Consider the following 12,100-nt stretch of genomic DNA (forward strand, 5'->3'; position numbering starts at 1 on the left):
AGAGCTAGTTCCAGGACAGGCTCCAAAACCACAGAGAAACCCTGTCTCGAAAAACAAAAAAACAAACAAACAAAAAAAAAAGATAGTAAACAGTTTGAGATAATTTTGGTCCAATAGCTTTCTTAAATCTAGAAATTGAAGTTCAGGGAAGAGGCAAATGTCTGACTTTGTAAGGTTAGTTGAATGGATGTTTGGTTGGTGTCTCATGGAGGCCTGCTCTTTTCTGATGGGAGATGATGGGGGAGTGGATCTGTGGGAAAGGGTGGGGTCGGGAACTGGAATGAGTGGAGGGAGGGGAATCTGTGGCCCGAATGTATTGTATGACAGAAGAATCAGTTTCAATAAAAACTACTTTAAAAATTCTGCTTGTGAAATAATAATGATTACAATAATTTTCATGTAAATTACGTTACTAAAGAAGCTAACATTCTATAGGTTTCCCCCTTAGTTTAAAAACAACTTAACTGCAACAGAAAATGCAGACAATCATAGACAGTGTTGAAAGAATTTCATCTGAATTATTTAAAGACTTTGATGGTTATTTAGTTTCAATAAAACGAGAAATTCCTTTGGTCGTGTTATGCCTGGCCTGACAAAAAAGAATAGGAACCAATAAAGTTATCAGTGAAACTTACAGCATACTTTGAATACTCTATGACTGAAATTTGTTTCAGATTCCTATTTAATTTTTCCTCTTATGTCCCTGTATATTTACTCCTTTGAGTAAAAAGGAACACCTCACTTTTTATGTGCCATTTACCCAAAACAAAAAAATCCCTAAAGCTATGAGCATGTTATTTATTTACCAATTAAAAAATAACCAAGTTCTGAATCACTGTAGAGGTTACTTGGATACCAAATATTGCACCAATATGTTATTGTAGATATTCCACATGTACTAAATATCTAGTATATGATAAGAGTAACCAAGTCAGCATTCATACAGAGATACCACTATGCCCATATTTATTGTTTCAGTATCCACCAGAGTGAGTAAGGATTTAAGTCAATGTGTGTGTGGACAGCCAAAAAGAAGAAAGAATCCTGTCTGTTGGAAAGTGAATGCTTCTTGATGGAGATCATCACAGTAAATGAAATAAGCCAGAATTCCACAGATAAGTATCAAATGTCTTCTCTCATATGTAGATCTTATATATGTAAAATAAATATATATATGATGACCCAGTGGAATGGTCAATAGGTAATAAGACTGACAACCAGAGTTTGTTCTCCAGGATCTACATAGTGAAAGATGTTCCCAGATTCCATATGCCTTCTGAGGCACACACACACATAAAATATGTTTATGTATATTTAATTAAGTATATATATATATATATATATATATATATAATTAGAAATAACATGGAAGTAGAGTATGATATTTGGGAAATGGGAGGAGAACTGCAGGAAAGAGAATTAGAGATATTATTAAAGTATCTTATATTCATTCACAAGAAAGACATATCAAAACCCATTAGTTTGTGCAATGAATATGATGACTGGTCTTGGTTGCTGACTTGACTGGGTTAGGGAATACACAGGACTGAGGATACACACCCGTGACTTCCGGTGTTGTTTTCTAAGAGAACTGACATATAGATAGGTGACCTAGAGGAGACAAAAACAAAAAGTCCACAGAGAAAACAGCCTGCTCATACAGGGCCAGTCTTCCTTTACCCCTCCAGAGAGCGCACCCTGCTTCTGAGTACCTCCACTGACATTTAACTCCATCTTAGTATTCTTGAACTGGACCGTTTGAACTCCAACAACTTCTTCCAGGCTGTTCAGTATCAGATTTGTTGGGACTGCAAAGGAATCCAGCTACTTGGACTTTTAAGAGCTGTCATTTTTTTTTTCTGTCTCCTCAATGTAGAGGTAGCAGTTGTTGGAGTACTAATGCCCCTACCATGTATGGAAAACTAATAACTCTCCTGTATTGCACATACCCTTTGTTCTTGTGGTTCTTTTCCTCCATAGAACCGTGGCTAATGTATTAATGAGAAAATAAAATGGGAAAAGTCCAAGTTCTGAAGACTTCCCATGCATGACACTGAATCTTGAATTTGTTTTTAGCAATGCTTCTTAGAATGAAGTAGGCTACACCAAAAATTCATCACCTCAGTATAGATAGTGCCCATCAAACTGTACACACATTCTTTCTCCTTTCCTTGATTGCATAAACCACAACCAGACTCATATATTTACTTAATATATTATCACGGCAAGATGCACTGAGAACAGGTCCAGGGTATGCAGTAGTGTACATGCAGGGAGGCCCTTGGATCTGGTGCCTTAACTTTCATAGACTGTCTCTAAACTCTGTTTTAGCCTACTCCCTATTAGTAACAAGACTCTCGCTTGCAAAGCTAGTTGTTCTTTTTCTTTTCTCCCCCACATCATTTTCCATGAAGTGTTACACTATGGATTCTCTAGCCACAGAATCTGAAACTATGTGACTTAAGTTTCCTTTGGAGAGCCTGTTACTGATTCAGGCAAGACAATTCCCATCTCACCACTTAGTGAGACACAGCATGGAGTTCTGTAGTTAAAGTGGGAACCACATTAGAGCTTTCCTTTAAATGCTTGTTTTTATTTTGTGTGTACCATTTGTCTGTGGGTATGTATGTGCACCACGTATGTGCCTGGTGCACCCAGAAGGCAGAACATGGGATGCCCTGGAACTGGAGTTACAGACAATTGTGAGCCAACATGAGGATGCTGAGAACTGAACCTGGGTCCTCTGCAGAAAAAAAAAAAAGCAACAAGCACTCAGTGATTATGCAGAACCATTTCTCCAGTTTCAGACTTTTGTGTTACCTGCTCATTTTCACTTAGTTTAAACAATTTTGAGTCATTTCACTGGTTTTCGTACATATATTTTGCTCACTGCTTCATATGCCTAAAAAGAAGAAAAGTCCAGATTTTAAAGAGAGGAATATGTGTCTCCTCAGGAGGCACTTATCATTTTGTTAGTAGAGAGAAACTGAAAATGACAATTCAACACAAATTAAGGGCAAGATTTTTTTTATTCGAATTTACATAGTAAAGAAAAATCCATGAATCTACAATCCAAAAAGTAATAACCAAGTTTTTTTCCAAATACTGCAGGTATATACAAAGCAAAGACATGAAAATAGTAATTAAATACGATATCTCTAAAAATCACTGCATATCTCAAGAGTGCATCTATATACTTTATAGAATGCTAGATTAACCTTGAAGCCAAATTAACATCATTCACTAAGAAAATTTTAAATTTCCCCAAATATCCATTAATTAGAAGGCATTTGTGATGGAACAGACATTATTTGTGCACATTGATGTTTATTTTTGCAGCTAACAACAAACAATAAAAAATTGAAAAGTAGAATTTTCATGACAGATAAACATCAAGTTAAATTGTTTTCTCCTGTGTTTGATGTTGGACTAATGAAAGTTTGAATGTGTTAAGTTCATTATTTGGAAATCCAGCCATGGCTTCAAGATGAGTAAAACAACAAAGATAAATCAACAATATTCTGAAATTTTCTTTTAAATTTTAGATAACTTAGAGTTAGACCAAAAATGGGTAAAAATAATTGATAAGAGAAAAATTGCTACATCATACTTAATACTTTTAATTAGCTATTGAAGTTAAAATATGATTACAACATTTTCCCTTTTCCTATATTCCCCTCCGAACACTTCATATATTTTTGGGTCTTCACATGACCACTCTCACACTCACAAATGGTGACTTTTTTCTTTGGTTACTATACACAAATATGACCTGCTGAGTGCTCTTTTGTTATTTGTGTGTATGACTATTTTATAAAATAATAAAGCTATTATTAAAGTTTTTTATTTAATTAATCGTTTAATTGTGGATGGTGTATAGAAAGCTGCCATACATCATGTCTTTGAGTTTCAGGATACTGGGATGTCCCCCGAGATCTTACAGGATCCAAGTGCTTACACCTTCACCTCAGCAAGGCAGGCAACATCAGCTGTAATTCTATAGATGACAGTCACATCCGAGGTCTTCCCTGAAATCCACACTGAAGGTGTTGGTTCATAATACAATTAGCAGAGAAACACTTGTAAGAATCGCTTATTATAATTCATCCATGGACAGCAGTCTCCTGAGGAGGAGATGGCTAAGCTCATATAATCATTAGTAGAGAAATAATATGGCTGAATCTAAATAACTCTGAATTTAAAATTGTTTCAACACAGCTATCAATAAAAGCTCTTTAAGGCCCATTCTGTAAAGCTGAAATCATCCACAGCAAAGAGATTTTATGGAGACATCCCCATTAAAACTATGTGTTCCAAGGTCTCTCTCTTTGCAAAATGTATTGTTGCGGGTCTATGTATTTGTGCCCATCTGTGGTAGGAGTTCTTTCAGATAATGCTGAATAAGGCATGGATATATAAATATACCAAAATACCATTAGGAGTCATTTTAATGCTACATATTTTTAGGCCAGTGATATATTTGATTTTACCCTAAATCTCTGGACTATCAAGTTCAGGGAATTCCACAGCAGAGGAGTGAGACGGAGTAGTGCAGAGAGAGGAAGAGTAGACACCAGGAAAACAAGACCCTCTAAAAATTGAATAAAGCTCATAGGAACTCACAGAGAATAAGGCAGCAAGCACAGGGCATACACAGGTCTGGGCCAGACCCTCTGCTCATATACTATAGCTTTCAGTTTAGTATTTTTATGGGATTCACGATTGTGAGAATAAGTAGGTCTCTGATTCCCATGCCTTCTTTTAGGGCTCTTTTATTCTGCTGGCTTGGTTAGTCCAGTTTCAACATGCTGGTTTTTATTTTATCTTATTATACTTTATTTTTTTTTATGTCAGTGTCATCTCCTGGAAGCCAGTAATTTTCTGAGAGACAGAAGGGGAATGGATCTGGATAGAAGAGGAGATGGGGAAAACACCTGGGAGGTATAGAGGGAGGAGAAACTGTATTCAGATTAATAGATGAAAAATATAAAGATGAAAATTCGGATTAAAATAAAGGAAATAGAATCACTGTGGTTCAACATATTTTTTAAGATACTGGCACTTTCTGATTCACATTGTTGTTTTCTTCTCAGACTTTGACAGGATTCCCTTAAAAGGGTGATCAAAACACATTGTGTGCCTGTTTAAAATAAATACAAAATATTGTATATTTAAAATGATGAAAAAGATAAGTTACATAGAAAGTCATTTTTGCTCCTCTGCATACTTCTTGTGTTTATTATAGAAAAGGATACAACTGAGCACCACTGACTGCTTTTCAATTCATTGATCCTAAGATACCATTTCAATTTCTTGTTAAGTACATGGAACCTACAAATACCCAAAAGTTCCCCCTCCCTCCCTCCCTTCCTCCTTCCCTCCCTCTGTCCCTCTATCCCTCTCTCCTCCTCTTTCCCCCTTTCTTCTTCTTTTTTTGTGACGCATGTTCATCTCTATATATAGTCCATTCTGACCCATCCCTTGAGAAGCCACACTGAAAGCATCAACCAAACACCAGCTGTGCAAATAGCAAAAGTTCACACACTGATTTACTGCCATTATATGATCTGGTCCAGTAGTAGTTCTGACAGTTGCTAGCTGTGTGACCTTGAGAAAACCTTGACTGAAGTTTCTGTCCCTCGGGCTCCTCTTGTGTACAATGGGGAAATAATTGTGTGTATGTGTCAGAGAGTGATGGATGTGTATATGGGAAGGTATATATAATCTACTTAACACAGTGACCAAAACAAGGGAACACAGAAAGGATTTAACATTGTTGCTAAATCTTTATTTACATTCTTAAAAGAAGGAAACTAGGTCTCAAAAATGGAAGCAATGCAAGCAAAGACTATAGAGCTAACAAATGACGAAATGCAGGCTCACAGGAAGATTTGTTTGAATTCAATATATTTTTTTGCTTTGTTTTATATTACCAAGAAATTGTAATTTTAGCAACATCTACTACAATACTTGTGAAAAATGTGATCAAGACTTGTGAAAGACATAGCTTTTTCCCTAATGGTCTTATTTCTGCAAGACATAATTTACCACATTCCTATGTAAAAATATAAAATGTACCAAATAAGAGATTGCAAGAAGTAATAACCCTCGTCAAAATAAATATGGTTTTATTTTTCCAAGGTGTCCTCAATTTCCCCTTTTTTGAGGAATAAGAAAGGAGAAAGAAAAAGCTGATCATTTTCAAGTGTTGACTATGTCGTCTGAAAAGAACTGTGTACCTTACACTTAATTCTTCCATACACCATAAGAAGGATTTTACGAAAATGTCTCTAAGCATATATACTATCTTTTCATTATCTGTTCATTGTGTGATGAACATCTAGACTGACTGATTGTATTTCTCAGCTTTTGCAGATTAGTAGCAATCAACATAGATGGACAGGTATCTCTTTAATGAAGCTCTCAGTCTTCATCAGACAAAGTTATTTTGGCTTCATGGTTGGTCAGAGTGTAGGGACTGAATAATTGTTGACTGTTCATCCCTGGATCAACCAGTTGTATCACATAACCCTCCTCACATGGCTCGTAGAATCTTGTGAGGGCTGAGTACAGAGACTAAGTAACTGCTGAGTGTTGGGCCCTGATTGAGCCAGCTGTATCATATCCCTTCCTCACATGCCTCAGGGAATCTTGTGAAAGGGAGTGGAGGTTCTATTAGGCAAAATCTGGGAATCTGGCTGCGAAACAGTGTCTTCCAGAGAGAACAGAACATTGCACTCATACACTAACAGTGGCTGTGCCTGACTGCACAGGGCCTCGTGCAAGATCAAAGCAGGTGTAATTCCTACATACATGGGGTAGTTCATATGACATCTCTTCCCTGATGAACTTTGACAGTTGAAGATGCTGAGGAGGGGGATTAAGTATTCTTCAGGAAAGTAGCCCATGTTCCTTCTTCCCTTTGGAATGGTATGGGCAACGCTGACCAAAGTCAGAGTTATTTAAAGAGGATGGGAAGTCTGGAAGGGTGTGGCAGCAGTGTTCTGAGAAGGGTCTGAAGGGAAAATGGAGTAGATATGATCAATATGTATTGTCCACTTGTAGGAAATCCTAAAAAAAATGAACCATACTAAATAAACTCTGAGTATTTAAAGATTGAATCTTCAATGTGTCAATATCATTCCTGAACTGATAATCGCTCTTGTTTCAGTAACTACTTCAGTTTACAGAATTCCAAAGAAAATCCTTGTTTGATGAAAACTTGGAAAAGATGTTTCATACGAGATCATATAACTTATCCTTCTTGGAAATTTGGCCATGCATCTAAATCACAGTAAATGCAGTGGTATTTTGTTTTTCATGTTCACTGCTTGTTCTCTCGTGTGCAGCACGGTGCCTGAACTGATGAATTTAATTTTTTAATTTAGTAAAAATGAATGAGGCTAAGAGATTTCTAAGGATCATATCCAAGCACTCATAGCTTTTACAACTAGAATTTTCACTGCAGGGTTGAGTCCCAACACTGTTGGTATCACATTGCGCCAACAATTCCATCTTGCCTCCAACAGTTAATGTCATTGTGATCATAGAGAGTAGCACGGGACATGGAAAATGGTGGAACTTTATGGAATACTTCTTTTTCTTCTACTTTCTCGTATCCACCATCTTCCTCTTGCTCTTTCTATTCTTTCTTATCCTCTTCTCCTCCATTCCTTCCTCCTCCTCATCTCCTCCTCCTCCTCCTCCTTCTCTTCCCCCTCCTTCTTCCTCTCCTTCAAAACAATGAACCTATAACATTAAGATATAAAGGAGTCACTGTGCTAATAAGGTTAGTAGTAGAGTTGGTAAGTTAAACACCCATGTGCTAAGCAAAAACTCAAGTTACTCTAGAAACAGAAAAGAAATGTCAGCTTGGTAGGAAATTGGGGACTGATGAAGAAAGGATTTAAAATAAAAATGGAGTTGTCAGCAAACCTGGCCATGCGAAGGAGTTCAGATTTTGTTTTAAGTGTAGCGAGAAGTCCTCGGGGAGTTTCAACAGAAGAATTACGTTATTTGATCTGGGTTTCTGAAAGGTCACCCTGGCTAAAAGTAAAAACTAGAAATGGTAAATATCTTTACTATAATTATATACATGCACATGCAAACTTAATCTTATACATTGATTTGAAAAGATATGTAGAATGGGGAAAGAATACTTTATATGTATCTGGGCATGTGGTAACTCCTCAAATCCCTGAATGTCTGCCAATATTCTCTCTTGTTACTCTCTTGCTCCTGTTTTCTGAAGTAGCAAGAATAACCCCAGAGAAAAAAGAACCTTGCCTAGACGTACCAACCATGATGTGAGGGGAATTCTAAACTAGATATAATTTCATATTGAAAAAAGCCAGTGCATGATCTTAACCATAATTCCTTTTAACATGCAACTCAACCTGTATACCCTATAGCTACTAACTATGACTTTAATTTTTTTACATGAACTCATAAATCTGCCATTAAAAATTCTTGAGCTTTCTGTTTTATTTTGTAGTACAGAATTCAAGATCTTGAAGGAACTTTTTCAGCAATCCTCACTTTTACATTATTCTCTTTCTAATTGCTCATACACAAATATATAATTGCTCACTATGCTGAAGCAGTAGTTTGGGGGTCTATCACATATTCATCACATTCTATTAATTTCCTTAAAATTTTAGAACTTTTAAAATATTATTATTATTTTTAATTAGTATGATGAACTTCAATTTTAGTAGTCTTCATTTTCCCTCTAAATACATCTTGATTCTTTTTGAAATGAATGGAATCATGTTTTATAATCTCCTTTAAATAATCTAATTCATATATTATTATATGTGAGTATATAATAAATTCATATATGTGCATCTATTTATTGAACTGTATGTGTAGTTCCTTATTAGTTCAAAACTATACTCAAAAGGATAGGCTGGAGGTAAGAAATCTCCAGCAATCCTCCTGCCAAAGTATCTCACAGCAATACAGTTACAAGTGCATAACTATGCCCAGATTTTTATTAACACATGGATGGTGACAATTTAAACTCAGGCCATTCTGTTTGTGCTGTGAACAGTCCTATTTACTGATAGGTCGCCTCAGCATCATTATAAGGGATTTTAGCATTTTTCTTTGTCACTTGGAACTTTCATAAACTTGAAGTGAAGGATATATTTAAAGGGAGCAAGTGTTTATTTTTTATAAAGAGTAGATTCCAAGAAAAAAATGGGTTAACATATTGAAGATACTATCATCTTTATTGCTTGGATTTATACCCTTTAAAATAATGCTTTCTCCATGGGTCTGCAGCCTGATTTATAAAGGTTTTACTCAGAATGCTGCTGACAATTGAAATTCAAGAAACTCTGAGCTAGAAGGAAGGACAAGAATGTAGTATTTATGACTTGACAGAGCACTACACTACAAAAACACTGTGGGCTTTGAAAAAGAGACCAAACTTGTGAAGGCACCCAGAGAAGATTATTATTTTAAACTCCCTTCATAATCCTGGTGATATAAAATACTTCCAAACTCAATTTCTAAAGAATTAGAAACAATTCTCCATTAAAAGTTTCAGTAAATACATTTATTTTTTTCTGTTGGGAATTATAATCTACTTCAGAGTTCATTGTCTCTGTGAGACTACTAGAAACATAAATAAAACAGTATTTTGTGAATTAATTATTTCAGAAAAAAGAAGCAAAGTCCTCACTGTGGTGACATGGATTCCACTAGAAACTGGGTGTTTGTAGACAGAGACATTGTCTGCTTCCTCCTTCTCTGTTAAACCCTGTACCTGAAGAAGGGAGAACACTTGGCATAATGTCTGCAATTGTGAGAGCATCAAAGGTTCCCCAAAATAGCCAACTGACATTTAAATGGGAATGTATATATTTTTTCAATATCATACTATCTTCTTTGACGAAAACACAAATATTTAGTATCATATTTTTGAAATGATAATAAGTTTCATCATATTTATGTGCTTCAGTTGCTAAAGCTTGCACCTTCATTGTTTTTCCTATCAAATACTCTATATGCAAATGGTGTCCATCATATTTCATCTTTTCCAGGCCTTTCCAAGAACAATATGTAGTTACAGGCTCAACGTTGCTACACCATAGCACTGAGTTGGTGTGATGCTCAGTGTTTTCCTACCATCCATGAAGCTCCGGGTTCAGTCATAACACTGAATAATAGCAAAACTAGGTTAGTGTTTATGTTTTTCAAATGTATATTCTAAAGAACAATATTGTAATTTTCCAAATCAGAAAAAAAATAATGCAGTACTGTTATCCAAACCTGTTTCTATTTAAATTTTGCCAACTTCATGATCCTTCATCTTCAAAAGGAGCTTGCTGTGGGTTAATGCTTCTGCTCTGGAACTGCCTAAGATGCTGTCAAATCTTCCCCACCAGTCACCCTTTTCCCATTTGTTTAGCATAATATAGTCATGCATTTAGTGTACGAGAATCACTCATTTCAATTATTTAGTGTATAAAAATTAACAATATCATAATTATGTAACCTGCTTGTATCTTATCAAATCCTCAGAAAACAACTTTAGCACCCACTTTTATATTTGCCTTAATTAGCTATACCAATTCTTCTATTTCCCTAGTTTTTTAAATTTACTGGCAGTCTATTGTAAGACAGAATTTTATCTCTTATTTATTTATTTATCTCTTTATACCATAAACCATTAATCTATAATAGAAGTCATAATTTTTATCATACTCATCAGAACTATATAAAATCATTATGCTATGCTATTCAATAAAGTTATTGAATTGTTATAATTTTGTTAAATCCTATTCCCCTAAGCAACTGCCATGTCCTCATCAAGACTTAACAATAGTTTAGTGTTGGGTACAATGTGGTGCACAAGGCTTATATAATTTCTCTCTAATGTATCAATTCTCTAAAAAGCTTCAGTCTCTTTAGCTAAGATCAGGATGTTTACTATACCCCAGTGCTAGCTTCATTGCTTCGAGATTCTTTTAATACAAAGAGTTTTCTAGTGTGTCTGACCTGCTTCCTAATCCACTTATTTTGCTTCACAGTCTTCTAGGTGGCTCGTCTACATAGATCCCTAACCCTATTGTTATGATTTCCAACCCTCTTCATCACCATTTTCCTAGCCTATGTAATCACAGTCTAGGAATCCTTACCACCTCATAAAACTGGGTTCCTCTATACTTATAAAATTATCCCTGAAAACATATAAACCAGTAACTTCATATGGGCTGAGAAGATTATATTTAAGAATGTGTGTGTGTTTGTGTGTGTGTGTGGCATTAAATAGCAATTAGTGGAAAAAAAGATACCATGAATTTGAAGAAGAGTAGAGAGGGTAATATCAAGGCTTTCGAGAAAGGAAATGGAAAGGAGAAATGCAAATATCATAATCACAAAAACAAAATTTTGAACAATATTGAAAAATGGTAAATGGTTTTTAAAAACATTTTGATCACTGACAATCACTTTGGAAAATATTCACTGAGGATGTTCGTGAAACACACTCTTAGAATACCAACAGAAAAAGAAGGCAAACAACTTAGTTCTTAGTGCTCGAGTTTTAGGTCATACTTTCTATTTTATGCCAACTAAAGAACGAATTCCATAGGTGTAACTAAGAGTTTACCTCTCTTACATTCTTTCTCCAGAAAAAAAGAATGCTAAATGGAAAAGTTGTTTTTAATAGAACTCAAGGCATCTGTTATTTGTAACTTCTGATATGAGAATTAAAACTTTAAGAAGCAAATATTAGTTAAACTCCTCTAAGCCTCTTTAGAGAGATTATATGTTTATACTTTTGCAAATTAAATAATCATATGCATTATTTACAACAGAAAGTATTGTGTAGGTAGGCTGATACACAAACACCAAGGGAGAGGGATGTTATTATGAAGTCTCCAACATATTCAGCTCTTCCAATTTCCCTGTGCTGACTTTAAGATAAAAGAAAGCATATCTAAATATCATTTTTGTTTCTTCCAAATTTTATACAATAATATGATATTTCTAGTCAGAATGTCGTCGTCTTCTTCTTCTTCTTCTTCTTCTTCTTCTTCTTCTTCTTCTTCTTCTTCTTCTTCTTCTTCTTCTTCTTCTTCTTCTTCTT

The sequence above is a fragment of the Microtus ochrogaster genome, unplaced genomic scaffold (genome assembly GCF_000317375.1).
Source record: "Microtus ochrogaster isolate Prairie Vole_2 unplaced genomic scaffold, MicOch1.0 UNK30, whole genome shotgun sequence".
Classification (NCBI taxonomy): Eukaryota; Metazoa; Chordata; class Mammalia; order Rodentia; family Cricetidae; genus Microtus; species Microtus ochrogaster.